This window comes from Columba livia, chromosome 15, assembly GCF_036013475.1.
Source record: "Columba livia isolate bColLiv1 breed racing homer chromosome 15, bColLiv1.pat.W.v2, whole genome shotgun sequence".
Lineage (NCBI taxonomy): Eukaryota > Metazoa > Chordata > Aves > Columbiformes > Columbidae > Columba > Columba livia.
The window spans coordinates 1,358,557-1,373,940 of record NC_088616.1 but is presented as its reverse complement, the minus strand read 5'-3'; the positions used below and the strand labels follow the sequence as shown (position 1 = coordinate 1,373,940).

Genomic DNA, 15,384 nt, shown 5'->3' with positions numbered 1-15,384 from the left:
CTAAATATTCTTAATAAGTATTCATAGAAGTTACGTGGCTGTACCATGAAAACCAAATAATCAGAGGCAGTGATGAATGCCTTTGCTGTTTCTGCTGGACACTTTAGTCAAGTTTTTAAGATACAATTGTTTAAAAAGAAACCATGAAACTTAGAAAATAAACTTTGACCTGTTCTTTGTTTGTAGAATGATTTACATTAATAATACATTAACTATTAAAAAGGATAGACCATAGAACAGAAATCTTTTGTATTTCCAGTGTAAACATGGTAAACATTTTTAAAAATAATTTCATTTTTTAAAATTAAGCTAGGGGCCAGTGTTCGGTATTGTCCTCATTAAAAAACAAAGGTCTGGCAACTCTTTTCTTTGAAATACTGGAATGACCCAAAGGCTTGGAATCAAGATTTGATGTTGGCAGGAAAGCGAGCTGCCTGTTGAGCATGTGCTTTCCGTTATTTCTGTGAAAAATCTACGTATTTAACAAAGTTTTAACCCTTTTGGTTATAACTCCTAATATCGTCTCTACTCACTAGATTCAAACAGCAAAATCTTCGATAATTCTGTCCCCTAATTATTCCCATGAGCTCTCTCTGCAGGGAGCAGAGGTGTCAGAGCGCTGGTGGGTACACGCTGTCCCCTTGGGGGCTCAATGGGACGGGGTGCGGGGACCGTTCAGGGGCATCACAAATTCACTCGTCTGGAGCTGGAGCTGGAAGTGATTCCGCTGACCCGCAGTGGCTCAGGGCGGCCGCTTCACTCCCTGGGGCTTGCGGGTGCTAAAAAATGGGTGAAAGTAGCAACCTCTTCAGACGATGCCAGCTGTTTGTGAAGTGATGAGCACAGCTGGAGAGCCCCAGCAGATGAATTTCTTGGCAAGCCGGTTAAAGAGTTCCCCGCACTGTCTGGGCAGCTCAGCTGGCAGCGCCTCGCCCAGAACGCGGCTGCACAACCGAAGGAATGCTGTCTTTGCGGTCATCGCAGCTCACAGCTCTGTACATTAAAATTTAACGAATAGCAGCTTAATTTCACATGCTCAGCAGTGAACTGCAGTACTTTTTCCCCAGTTTTTGTTCAGAGGAATTAGTGTAAAAAGTTACAGACCTAAGTTGTAGGTGTGCCTAGCGTGAAAGAAGTACAGTGTGTGAAAGGTGGTGGCTTTATTTGGTGTTCGCAGCAGTTAATGGTTATAAAGAATTTGCAGTTACTCAGCCTCTTCACCCACTCTTAAGAGTTATGAGACATGACAGTTATATCTGATTATCACGGTTTAAGGAACATAAAATCTGTCCGAGGGATTCTGCAGAAGCCACTGAATTGTAAAAGTTCAGAACTGTCTTTGTATCTGTAAGTTAGAGATGTTTCTTTACAGTATCAGCTTTACATGTGAATCGCCTTACATGATTCACAATGAGGTAGCTGTATAGATGAATTATTTTCAAGGCTTTAGCAGTAATTCTGCTCTCTGTAATTCCTGTAATATATTATCAAATAAGAACTAAGTGTAATGATTTTGTAAGTTAGGATATTTGCAAGAATCCAGATGCTTGAAAAAAAAATTAAGTAAGTAATTTACTGGGAATATCAGTTCAATGTTGACCTTCCTGAGGTCTTAATCATCTTTAATAATTAACATTTTTGATGGCTAATTAATTGTGATTACTCTGTTTAACTATTGGGTTCCTCACTGCACTATGACTAAGCAGTTCAAGTGCTGACATCTTAAACTGAGAGCAGGAGGAGTTCATCATTCAGACAAAACTCTGCAGTGCGTTAAATCTTGAGCAGCACAATTCCAGTTGTCTCATGAGCACACGTAAATTCAAATGTAAAGTTACATGTGTAACTTGCAAAGGGGAATCAACAAGTACAAGACACCTCTCACTTTGTGATATATCTAGTGTCTATTAGATAAGAAATACCAAGTAGACAATCTTAGTTTTGCTTGCACTTTGCACAGAAATGATTACTTACGTGAAGTGCCATAAAGGAGAGAATAAGGCCCCCCAAATCACTACCTTTTAACTCCAGACACTTCTTATTTTATGCTTTCATTTTTACTGGCATAAACATAATATTTAGAATTAAATAACCTACATTTAAACAATTATTTCGTATTGATTACATTTATCTCCTGAGCATACTGAATCTTTGCAAAGCTTATGCCATAGAAAAATATCCTCCAAGTCAACCATTATTTTTCTTACTGCTGATTTATAATGAGGATGACAAACCAACAGAGGTACCTCTGGGATTCTGGCGTGCTCCTCAATATTTTGCTTGTCTGCTCAAAACTCTCTCCATTTGTGCTAAAATGTTTTTCAGTTCACAGAATCACAGAATCGACAGGGTTGGAAAAGACCTCGGAGATCATCCAGTCCAACCCTTGGTCCAACTTCAGTTCCTATCAATCTCTGGAAAACACTGTTTTTCCAGTAACTGAAAATGCTTTGGATAGTGTACTTTTTGATATGTTACTCTGGTGTCATCATTGAACTCCAGTGAGTTTTCTGCATCCTTTGCATCTTGCAGCTTCTGACGCCTGTTGGATCCTTCTTTTTTAAAACCCAATGGAAGTGTCATTAGTATCTGGGTATGGGTTTAAATTCTGCTCAAGATTGACTTTTTCTTCAAATGTCACAGCCATGCCTTTTAAACATTTATATTACTTGCATATATTTGTGCACTGTTCAAATATGTATGTTGCTTTACTTAATGTTCTTCCGTCCGGTCTTTGAAAGAGCCCTGGATTCCAGGAGATAAAAGACAGAACATCCAGGGGTGATAGTGGAAAAGCATTCCTTCACTGTCACTGCAGCAGGTGTTCTACCGAATTGGAGTGAACACAATGTTGGTACATTTCTGGCTTTGATATTCTGCTCTAACCAGAGTTAGTACAACTTTGCTGTTGATTTTGGTGAGTAGGATTCCAGGCTGCCTCTTCATCTGAAAAGCAGTAAGTTGATTTTCCTTGTCCAAAACTAGCTGCTTTTTCTGTGTTTCTTGGCATGCACTAGTTACGGTCCAGCTTTCTGTGCTTCTTACCTGAATTAGATCAACTGTTTCGTGTTCCTCCTGCAACACATTATTTGAAAAAAAGCCTACTTAGCTTTCATTGGTTTTAACTTGAATGCTGTTCGTCATTTGATATGAAATCCAGATGGTCCAGAACCCTGGAGATTGGTCTTCTTTATCAATAGGGAGGTGGAAGCAAATTTCATTACAATTTTCATTTTAAACATGAAATTGTGGAGGTCTTGCTGCATTTCTTTTCAGTTTCTAATATATGTTTTAAAATGTCAGCATTAATTTTATAAGGTTGTTCTTACAGTCAGCTGTGCGATAAGCTGAACGTTCATTTTACAGATGCATAAGCTGACTTGTAGTTTCATGTTTAACAGTTTCGTCCACATTCTGGAGGATGATGCCATTTATTTTTTCCTTTTGGGAGTATATTAGTGGTATTTACCTGTTGACACTTAATTGGTTGTTTTGCAATTTGGATTGTGAAGATCTTTTATTTACTGTTATTTCTGAACTGATTAAGGATTTATTGATTCCCCCCCCCCCCCCCCCCCAATTTTTCAAATGTATTAAATATTCATTCTTCCTTTGCTTTTTGTTCTCTGTTTCCTATTGCCTTACATTTCACATTAGACTGCTGGGCATGTCCTCCCTCTTCTTTATTTTCTCCTGGAGTCCATTATTAGGCCTGAGCAACCATATGAAATAATTTGGGACAAACAGTTCAGTTAACCATTTGAGTTTTGTGGCAGTGGTGTCGCAATCAGAAGCCAACATCTTGAGAGAAGACGCTATCATAGCAGAGAGAACGTCTGGGGACAGATCTGAAATATTTCCTTGTGAATCCTCCAAAGAAGATGGATTCCACCACTGAGCCAGCAAATAAACCCCGTTGTAGTTAACCTGCTGTACCAGAGCTCCCAGTAGGCTGGTGCACTGTCTTTAATTAGCAGAAATAGGACTCAGAAGGAGCATTAACCCCATGTCCTGGTTTTGTTAAAAACCAGACCGGTTCTCCTTCAGTGCTGTTTCTTTCAGCTCAGTTCTTCTAGGTGGCTGTACTCCTCTGAGTTCTAGCTGCATATTTTTCCTAGGATGCTGCACTCGGTGCTGACAAGAGACCAACGGGATGCTGAAGAAGCTCGTGTTTAGATTTGTTACTATGGTAGCCAAGAAAGACTGATAAGTTTTCCCCGTTCCGTTGTGAGAGGGGCGTGTTTGAGGAGGGGTGGATGGAACAGGTGACTAGAACTGACCAACGGAAGTATTCCATCCCATAATCGTCATACCCCTATATAAGAGGGTGACCACGGGGTCTGTCTCTCTTCGCCCACGGCCGGCATCCAGAGAGGCCCCGTCTGTCTGTCTGTCTGTGATCCACAGCCCTCAGGCCCCGCATCCTGCAGCCAGGCTCCGCTTTGCTGTGCAGTCCCGCCCGGGACTCCCGGGGCCTGAGCTGCAGCTGCTGGAGCCGCCAGCCCCGCAGCCCCAGCTCTGCTGCGCAGTGACGCAGCTCCGCACCCACCACCTGACATTGGCTTTGTATGTTTGTATATATTGTCTGTTTATTAGTAGCATTAGTAAAACCCGTTAAAACTCTCCGACTTGAAGTCTAAGTCTCTCTTCCTTTCCCCTTATCTTTCTTATCATCTTTCCGATCTAAAGGAAGGGGTGGCGGGAGGTAAAGGGGATAACAGGGAGCGTCTGCCACGGTTTATTGCCGCCTTGCCTAAAACCTTGACACCCCAGACACAGGCAGATGGAAACTGTGGTAGAGACATCAATTCACTGCAGCGTGGTACCATTGGAAACACTGTCTGCCCTTCTCCCTTGTAGATGAGGAAAAGCTGAAAATGTCCCAGAGCTCCTGGTGACCTCGGGGTCTGAGCTCCCACTCTCCAGTGGCCCTTCCACCAGTGTCTGTGTTCTGTCCTCCTGCTGCAGCCGCTGCTTTGCAGCTGGATTCACTCCAGTTAGCTTTGAAAGTATCCATTGTCTTGTTTGTATTTGCTGTCTGTGTTTGAAACTTATTAAATCAATAGGTCTTCTATTGTATAATCCTCACAGGATTCTTCAAAATCACAGAAGTATTACCGGCTTTCCTACTTCAAATTCTCTTGATGCACTCCTGGACCATGAAGTATAGTAAGGATAGCAACATCTCGCTTGCTTCTCTGCTAACAAATTTCAAGAGTTTTAGTTATGTGCGGTAGGTTTCTTATTAATGTGTCACTTTTTATTTTCTTCCATTTTAGCATACATATAAAAGTGAGATTTTGCAAGATGGGTGTTGTTCCCTTCAGGTATGTAAAGCAATTTTAAATTCCTGTAGAAGACTATGGTTGAGAATGCTCAACATTAAACTTAAGAAAGACGGATAATCATCAGAGTCAATGATTCCGGAAATTATCGAGGACTAAGAAATGTGTCAGCTCCAATTGCCACTTTTCTTTTTAAAAGTATTGCATAAATCTTTTGGTTAAAACACCTCTCCAGTAACAGAAGAGATGTCTATCCTGGTGTCTATCCAGATGTCTATCCTGAAAATAGCAAGATGATATAGAAGTTATAAATACAAAATTACTAATATATAACATGTTACTTAAAAAGAAATTTACACTTTATCACTTATATCAGTTGATTTGCACGGCAAATACATGAGAAAATATAACTAAAGGGAAGGAAATTACAGGGTGTTTCTGTGCTTATGTTTTTTTTTTACACATTCCATTTAGTGACTAATTGTTCTGCACCCCCCACTACTCTGCATCGTGAACGTTCAAACAGCTTTTTATATATTCCAATAAGAAGTAAAGCAGATTTTTGTATGTTAATGGTAGTTTGTGGCAGTGGGGATGAGAGTTGTACTTTCAATATGAAGAATTTCTCAGTTCTGTAGGAAAAGAGACACACAGACAATTGATGCCATAAAGCATTGACTTATAAATGAATACAGATAGTGTAAATGTTGAATTCCATAACTTACGTTTTCCCTTGCGGAATGGGGTGTTTTCTTTCTTTGCATGAGTGGGAAGGAAAGTGCATGAATTAAAAAACAGTTATGGTGCAGCCTGTCTTCTGATTCCTGCAGACCACAGTCTGAGCAGCTCTGGTGGGAAAGGTTAGACTTGAACTGGCTGGCTACGTTTCATTGAGAACTTGGAGAAGGAGAGAGATGGCAGTTACAACATGACTTATCTTGATAACCAGGGAGATTGAATCACTTACCACATTGCCATAGTGCAAATGTTTGTGCAGCTCGGTTTTCTGCGTCCTTTCTTCGCCTAGTGGGAATCTTTGGCAGCTTTCCCCTCTGCCATCCCGATGGGGACTTCTGGGCTCCTCCTAGACATGCAGCGAAGAACATGAAAGAAGCACAAAGGGTTTGTTTCTCCTGTTTAATTACCAGTGCTGCTCATTGTCTTTACCTGCTACATTATAAATGCATGCACTATTAGACACTACAGATAAAGCAACAGCAAGTAACAGAGGTAAGCAAAGGGTTTTAGAAAGGAGAGGTCCCGATAGAGAGGCATTATTTTGTACATGTGATTTGGGAAATGGAAAAAGTATTAAAAGGTTTCATGGAGTGTTTAATTTGTTTAATTCAGATGTTTTTATTTTAAATTATTCAAATTTAAGAGCTAGTTAAGAGACATCGCAAAAGTGTATAACTTCATCAGTAATCAAATGTACAGAAGAATTTATCTTCCATGTCAAAACGGATTAAAATTCATACTGGATCTATTTTAGTTGCATAGGGTTTTCAGAAAGTGAGAAACATCAAGAAGCTGGGTGGATATGTGTGGGTTTGAATTTATTTTTAAAATATGAAAATAATTTCCATATTAAAAATGAACCTTTGAACAGCTGTGCTATGTCAAGGTCTGGAGTGGAGAAAGGAAAAATAAGCCAACGGCAGCTGAATATTTGTAAGGATTTTAAGTATTATATAAATAACACAAGCCATCTTTAAAGCAGTGTTACTAAGTACGTCGGAGATGTTAGGGACAGATTTGCGGAGTCTTGTTGGTTATTCTTTGCAGTCGAGCTCTTTGGCAGCGCGTTGTGTTCTGCAGCCACGGGAGCTGTCCTGAGGCACCTACACACGTCGTTTCCTCTTGGAAAATCCCGTATCAGTGGAGTGCTTGCTTTGGGGAAGGCACATCTCTTCGGTAGCTCAGAACTGCTGCTGCCATCGATTCTGTGATACCTTGCTGGGTTTTCTTCTGGCTGTATCTACCAAAAAGCAGCAGAATACCTACACAATAGCCATTTAAATTCAATATATTCTCAAGGGACAAAATACTATGATAAATTCTCCCTAGTAGAGAAGAAGTGCTATGACAGAAGCCCGGTGCTTTTCCTCAGGCTTCTCAGGAAATACTTTGCAGTTATTTGAGCACTGAGAAGCCAACAATCAGATTACACAAATTCTTTTGACCAAACTAGGCAGGAGATGTAGTCGGTGCCATGAATTATCTCCTTATCAGATTTGGGTTTGCCATCCCACATTGCTGTTCCAAACTCCAGATTGCTCAACTCCATTTCAGCAATCCAAAATGCCATGTTAGCAATCTGGAATTTGCCCCCTTCACTTGTGAAGCCAGATGAGAGGGAATTGTCTGTTGTGTTTGTGTATTTCCAGTTACCACAGAAATCTTTGTGGTAGAGAAATCTTTAGAATTCCCTTTCTTTTGAATCCTTTCTTTTAGGAGATTTAATTACTTTTTTTTAGGGAATCTTTCTTTAATTCGTACTAATATAATTGTATCAAATAGAGTCACGCTTCCATAATAACAATGAAATAGTATAATGGAGTATAGAGATAGTGACAATAACAGATTGAAAAACTGTAAGACTAAAATGGTAGAAGATGTCTGGTAATTATGGTATTTACAATCAGCTCAATATTATCAGAGATTCTCAATACAGAAATTGTGGCAGGAGACACAACTGATGTTTACAGAACACATGTAGTGCTTATCACCTTATATATTCATTAAAATACATCTCCCAGATATTATGAAAAACCAAAAAAAGATGAAAAGTATAATAATAATAATAATAATAAAAATAAAATAGCAGACTTGTTGAGGCAAACACGTTGAAGTCATTCAGAAAAATAACTGCATGACATCATGTGAGAAAGACAGAACCAAAAAAGGGCAAGTTTTCTAAGCCAAATAGCTTCTATTCATTCCTAAAGAATTTGTCCTACTCGCACAAGAATTGGGAAAGGGAAAGAAATAAAACCTTCATCCTTGGAAGCTCACAAAATACCAATATGTTGTCCCAGATAGAAAAGGTCAAAAAAGTAAAAAAATAAAATAAAGACATGACTAATCAGGAGCACTTACTGAGAAATACGGACCTGCTGCTCAGAAAATCAGAGCTGAAAACTGCTTCCAGTAATCCAAAGAAGTCCTGGAGCCGTTGTGAGTCCTGTTTGCTCCTGTTCTCTGACATTTTCAGCAAACTAGTGTTTGCATATAAAGGGATGGTTTTTGACACTTTTTCTATCTTGATCTCTCAGAACAGTGGGAGGAGTTTTACACCTTCGTTAATTCCGCAAGGTGATCCCAGGCACTCGCTCGGCACCCACATTTCAGAGCGGGAGCTGCCACGCCAGCTGCTCTGTGCCTGGAGCTTGTCCTGCTCTCACACAGGTAATTGTCTTGTCTGAACTCACCCACGTTGTTCAGCAGGAAATGAAGCATTTGGGTGCAGAAGACTTCCAGGACTGAAGGACTACATGGTCTCAGTTTTGATGTCCCTTGAGAAATTCTGGCTGCTTTGCAGTAAGATGCTGTGGTAGATATAACAGGGTGAATCTTGCTGTGGTTGAGGTGGCCATCCCAACTCTTCTCTCCCAGGGCTATTTCTCTGCCCCAGGCTGTTACCACATGGCAGAACAGGACCAGCACCTGCCCCAGCCCTTTCAGTTTGTTTTCTGACATGGTGGCATGAATCAATGGGCTTCACGGTGTGGTAATGGGTACATGTGCTGTCTTGCACAGCCTGGGGACTATTTACCATCACAGCATCTCTAGCAGCCATACTCATCTGCTGCCCTTTCTTGTGTTCAACACACAGACAATTACCATTCAGCAGGGCCATTCCCTGGCTCTGCTACTCTTCATGTTGTCTGGTAGAATGAGCTTTTCACTGTTCTAGTTCTCTTTGAGTACTTTATTTTCTCCTCAGCTATCAGAATCTGCATTGTAAGCTTGCTGCACAAAATGTAAAATGTTGGTTTTACAGGCTCTTCAAAGATCCCTTTTCAGCCCCAGGCTTCATTCTGTGTGCAGAGCCCGATACCAGGAACTCTGACTCCTGTGTTAAGAAGCGCAGTCTTCACAATTGCATCCGCGTTCACATACTGTGTCTGTAAAAGGAGAACGTGCTCCGGTACAGGATGGTGTATTCTGGTGGAATATGGAGATGGATGATATTCCTCAAAGAGTTCTGGTTACCTCTGAGCAACGTCCACATATTAATATTACAACTGGATCTGCTGAGCTATAGGCACGTTTCCTGTTTTGGTGGCTTTGGTAGGGAAAAGATGATCTGCAACAGCCACCACACCTTGACTGCTCCAGGAACCAGAATCAGCACCCTTAAATCTGGCTATACTGCAAAAACAATTACTTCATATTGAAGTCAGATGATATTTTCCCTTTTTATGGAATGCTACCACAATAGATAGATGTCATAACACAACACACAGAGCTTTATTAATATTTTTCCAATTCCTTTTGTTTTGTCTAGATGATCTATTGACAATTTTCCACCTTGTGTTTATCCTGTAATAATACTACTTGGAATTTTGTTTTAAAGATTCCTTTACCTGTCCTATTACCATTTGGTGGCTTTACGTACTTCAAGAGCGTCTGTCTCAGGACAGGTCCCTGCTACCGGCCTCCTCATTGTTTCTGCATCGTCTCGTGATGGCCGTTACTGCACCTTCCTCCAGCTGCCCACAGTTTTCACATCATGTAGTTCAATCCGCTTTAGTAGAACTCTTATTTGTCCTTGAACACGTGCAATATGCATAGAAGTGAGCAGATCGTCAAATTAACATATAAAAGCCCTTGAAATGGATATTTCTGGAAAAGCGGTTAAACTGGTGTGCTATGTTAGTCCTAGCGTTCTGCTTTTATCAAGCGGAATAAAGGAGCGACTCTTGTTGAGAAGAAAATAGAACAGCAAAAATGAAAAGAAGTGTCAAAAGCTTTACAAAATCAGCAAGGAAACTGGCTGTGTCACAGGGAAGATGAAAAGGAATTAGTTTAAATGAGTACAGTTGGACAAGATTAGAATAGCTGGGTACCTTTTATTGCACATATATAAGTAATCAGAATTATTGTCTTGAATCGGTCTGGGGTTACCTTTGGAAGGTGGTGCATCTTAAAATAGCATTATTGTCACACACTAATGTCATTGCCAGGAATAACAACCCAGGCTTCACAGGTATATTGGTGCTTAAAAGCAGATTAGTTTCCTGACATATAGATTTTTATCAGCTTTATTGATAAAATAATGATCTAGAGTATTTGAGACACTTATAGCTTCGTGATTTAACACCAAATGAGTAGTCCTAGAATTCTAAAATACTAGAAAGGAAATGCTATTCTTAAAAGAACTTAGATGATGAAAATTGCTCTTTGGAACCATGCAGAGTTTCGGGGCAGCAGACCAAACCAGACTGGCAATGTGGCTGCTGTGATGAGCAGCGTCATTTGAATGTTTTACGGTGTTAATATGAGAAGTAATGTGAGATTTGTAAACTTCTGTGGGAGCATGGTGCTACTGCTGCCAATAATTTTGGTTCTATTTATTCATATGCATGTGTGCATTCACAATCCCAGTTGCTACTATGGTACATGGATGTCATATGTAATTCATATGTACACCCCTAAGGAAAAGGTTTTAATGTTAAGTAGCATTTCTTACTTGTGAGAAGTTGAACCTTTTCAGCCAGTTTTTGGTAAGACAAGATGCATCCTTCAAGTCATTGTTGGGGGCGGGTGAAGTGAGATTGCCCACAGGCATTCAGGTGAAAGCTACACTTAGCTGCAAACTTGAAGAGTAAATATTAGTTTACAATCATTTATTTGCTACCGTTACATTTCTGTAGTAGCAGTGTTGTTGCCATGAGAGTCTTGAGTGCTGCATGATATGCAACATAATGGGAATGGGCCCACTGTCTTACATTTGGTATGCAGCTGTCTGCAGTTCTGCAGGATTGTGTTTAGGGAATTGCCCATTTAAAAAAAAAAATCAAACACAAAAACAAAATGAACAAACAAACAACAAACACACACAAAAAAGCTCCATTAATTTTGGAGCTGTGAACTGTGTGTATTCAAACCTCCATCCCTGATGGAGCAGTTCCCTGCTAATTTCTGTCACCAGATTCTGTTGTTCTCCTTCAGTTGAGGAAGGGTCAGAGGTTTAATCTCTTCTTCGACGATGTTCTCACTCCACCTTTTTAAAAGCTGGCTGTTCGGTCTCAGTTCCCTTGGAGTCACTCCAGAGTCAGTTCCCAGCACACAGGCACTTTTTCCCTCAAGAAGCAGACACTTGCACAAGGCAGTTTTGCTCCCTTATGTCTCTTGCCCTAAGCAGCATGGAGAGTGTAGATTTAGACGAACAACGGGGGGTTTTTTGCATACCTGCAGAAAATTAATCTCACCTGAATCAGGACAGAAATGGTCCTGCTTCTTTCGCCTTGTTTTCATACACTGGTGGAAAGCATCGAAAAAAATCTTCCATTTAATATGTTATGAAGGCAGAGTCCTCTTTAGAAAGCCCATGTGAAATATGCCTATGTGGTAGCTAGTATACCAAAAAAACCTTGACCTTTTATTTTGCGCTGTCCAGAAAGAATTCCACGTATTTGTTTCTGTCATTCGCTATAAAAATCTAAGTGAATGAGCCTGTGGATTTACTTAGTAAATTGTCATCTAAATCCATTGAGCAAAGAAGTGTTTACTGTAACCGTCCAGAAATCTTTATAAATGCAGTCGTTAATCCCTTAGAATTCAGGTCCAAAACCAAAGTGTGCCAATATTACTTTCTCAGAATTGAAGCCTATTCATCTTTCTAAAGAGACGAAATGCATTTGTCATATTTAACAGATCTAGGAGAAGAACACAGTTTTCCATCTAAATCTTTAGTTAAAATAAGGGAGTTGTAGGTGGGGCACAAAAAAAGACAAAAACGAGTCGTGACAAGACATTTTCTTTCATGTACATACAAAGAAACCCCCCACCACAAAGGTAGTAAAGCTCTGTACTAAGGGACAGCTTTTAAACGCTTGTGTTTTGCATCATTTCCATTACCATCGCTTTAGAGCCTGATTAGCAAAATGAGAAAATGATACATGGAGGATAAATAGAGGAACATTCAGTGTTTCATTTTTTGGCATTATTAGTACATTTTACATGGCATGCACTAGTAAAAGTCAGAGCAAATCACTGGAATTTGGCTTAAATTGTATGTGTTATTTCTTCCAACAGAGATAAATGAAAACAAATCCTGTGTGAGCTGGTTCGAGTTCAACATTTCACAATCAATGCGGTTAAGCAGCTGAACCAACCTATACACTACGTGTCAAATCTTTTCTTATAAACTAATGCTTTTGAGTTGTGTATATAAAACCCACTTCTTACTGTTATATTCCAAACAGCATGTGTGGTAATTCAGAAAATAAAACCCCAGGTTTTGTCTCAATAGCTTGTAGATTTAAGTTGAAAAGAAATCCAAAACTCTCTGTGCCAAGCAATGAATTTTAACCCAGAAGAGTATTAAAACCATGGCTGGGATGATTTAATGTCTCTAAAATCTTGGTGTGGCCTTCAGTCTCACAGACAACAGAACCATCAATTCCTTTTGGTTGGAAAAGACCTTTAAGAGTCCAGCTGTTACATTTCACCTGTTGCAAAGCTTGCCGGAGCTCCAGATGGTTGTGACTTACCAAAACATTTTTGTTAAAGCCATGTGCAGCTGTGAAGGTTTTGCTTCTATCCGTTGGCATAGAAAGATCAGTTTTGGTAAACCACGTGACAGTACCATTGCGATGGATTTCAGATATGCACTGATTGTGTATTCTTTTCTTCTTAACCATTTTGAAGATTAGTGATATGAGCAGCAAATTTTTAATAATAGTGCCATTAATAACATATTTGCAAATAAAAGGGATGATTTTAAAATGGTTTAGTAATAGAATAATAAGAAATGGAATGTCGTGGATGGTGGTGAAAAAGGAAGGGGACAGTGGAACACAGAGCTGCTACAGAAATTAATCTGATGGAGCTGTACCCATGCATGCTAAAGACAATATAAAGCCAAGAAGAAAAATGAAGAGACAAATGCATTTTTTTTAATTATGAATTTGTTTTAATTTGATGAAATTAGATGTCTTTTATCATTGCAAGCTGCAAAGAACAGGTGAATTTTCCTGTAACTTAACTGAAAATATTGATTTTATTCAGGAATCCAACTCATTTCTTTTTCATTAAGTAAGTTTAGAAAAAAACCATTGTAGAATAATAAAAATAATTTGCAGTAATCCAGGAGATAAGTAGGAGGTGAATAACAGGATGGATTTGTGAACAACAAACCGTGTTGAGCAAGTCTGATTTCCCTCCACGACAGGGTAGCGGCTCCTATGGATGCAGGAGAAGCAGTAGGAGTTGTGTATTTTAATTTTAACAAGGCTTTTGAAAATGTCTCAGATGGCATTCTCACAGCTATCCAGGGAAATACAGTCTTGGTCATACATTGGCAACATTAAGGGCGGTGTTCCCCCTCCGAATGAAGTGATTAAGAACCTGATGCAAGTTGGGAGAAGTTACATCTCAGACAAGATGCTTCGCACTGGCAACGTGTCCCCTCTGTGGAGGTTGGTGGCTTCTCATATATCAAATGTCCCTGGCCATGTGCTGCGGTTCCTGTTGTCGGGACAGGCACAAGACAAGAGGCAGAAATATCGGATGAAAAGGCTGCAACAAGCAATAGCTCAGAGGCTGAGCTCTGCCTGCTAACTGCTTTTATTAGCTCTCATGATACTAAATGCAAGGGCTACTGAAAACGTCATGTTTACAGAAGATAGTCTCCTTTGAAGGGGTACAAGTCTACCCTCACACCCGTCTCCTGGCTTTTCTTGCAGCGACTCCAAATTTACGCATAGATTTCCATGTTACTCTTGCTATAGATTTAGCGGTGGTTGAAAAGTAGTAAAAAATTATCAGCAACTTGGTGGCGTTTACAGAGGCGTGTAAAATATTGTTTGGTGGGTTTTTTCGGTGTCTTGGATGCTGGAATTGGAAGTTAGAATACAATTATTAAAGTTCCACAAGTTTGGGAGGAGTTCCCAGTATACTGAAAGGCAGGATTAGAAATGAGAATAGCCTTTACAAATTCAATAAATAGTCTGAAAAAATAAGATACAATTTAGTAAGGAAAACCGCAAACGTTTACATATAAATATTTCAGCCATGAAGGTTATACAGAAAATTATGTGAGTCTCAATGTGTTCATATCAGGGCATTCATCCTGGGAGTTGTGCCATTAATATTGTACTAGCAAAGGTCAGAGTGGGTTACAAAAGGTGGTTGATTAGGTTATGAGACGTAATGCTGTGGATAATTTTTTGCTATTTGGTCCACAGCAAGTGGAACTGCTCAGCAGTGCAGATCTGAAGAGTCGCACTTGGAATCGCTGCTGACAGCTCGAGAAATCCCAGGTGATGAAGAATGAATCAGCACCAACAGCTGACTGTTCATTCTCTGCTAAACAAACTGTCGAAAAAGCAAAGCTTGGCTTAGAAGTACAAGAATTAATGAGGCGGCATCAGGAACAGAAGCAATGATGGTTAATGCACCACCTGGGCATATTCACGTCCACTGATACCGGTGGATATGGTGATACTGTCAGCAATGGAGAGCAGGAGGAGTTCAAGCCAGGAAAGTAAGAGTGACCTGGCTCAGCTTCTGAGTTTGTTTTGGAGGTGGATGAGTAGCAGAGTTCTCTCTCTGCTGAGTGACTCTGATCTGTTCCTTGTCAACTAAACAAGCCGAGGCAGAAGAAAACCAGAGCAACTCACCACCTCCAAATGGAGCGTGGGTGCCAGGTGTGCTCAGCTCTTCACTGCAGAGTGACTCTGTCAGCCCTAAACCTGCACCTACTGACAGCTGCTATTGCTGCACGTGGGGAAGAGGACCGAAGAAAAAGATATTCACAACAACGCAGGTAAAGTCTTCTGCAGTCCTCAGCTCCAAACAGTTCTTTTATGTGAGAAGAACAAGGTCAGAAACACTTCCATAGCACTAATGAGGCTGTATTCTTCTGCTA

The 15,384-nt window shown here is 40.1% G+C and overlaps 2 long non-coding RNA genes across 3 annotated transcripts in view; one reads left to right on the top strand and one right to left on the bottom strand.

Annotated features, from left to right (window-relative positions):
- Positions 1–2,035: 2,035 nt before the first annotated feature.
- The window catches only part of LOC110362180 (uncharacterized), a 47,591-nt gene continuing 34,242 nt past the window's right edge, over positions 2,036–15,384 (bottom strand). Inside the window, exons 2-5 of the long non-coding RNA XR_010466274.1 lie at positions 7,131–14,348; positions 6,253–6,369; positions 6,011–6,133; positions 2,036–5,564 (exon numbers count right to left, since the gene is read on the bottom strand). This is a non-coding gene — a long non-coding RNA (uncharacterized LOC110362180). The remainder of the gene's footprint in view (positions 5,565–6,010; positions 6,134–6,252; positions 6,370–7,130; positions 14,349–15,384) is intronic.
- The window catches only part of LOC135575464 (uncharacterized), a 23,754-nt gene continuing 22,715 nt past the window's right edge, over positions 14,346–15,384 (top strand). For both annotated transcript variants that reach the window (XR_010466273.1, XR_010466272.1), the window contains exon 1: positions 14,346–15,282. This is a non-coding gene — a long non-coding RNA (uncharacterized LOC135575464). The remainder of the gene's footprint in view (positions 15,283–15,384) is intronic.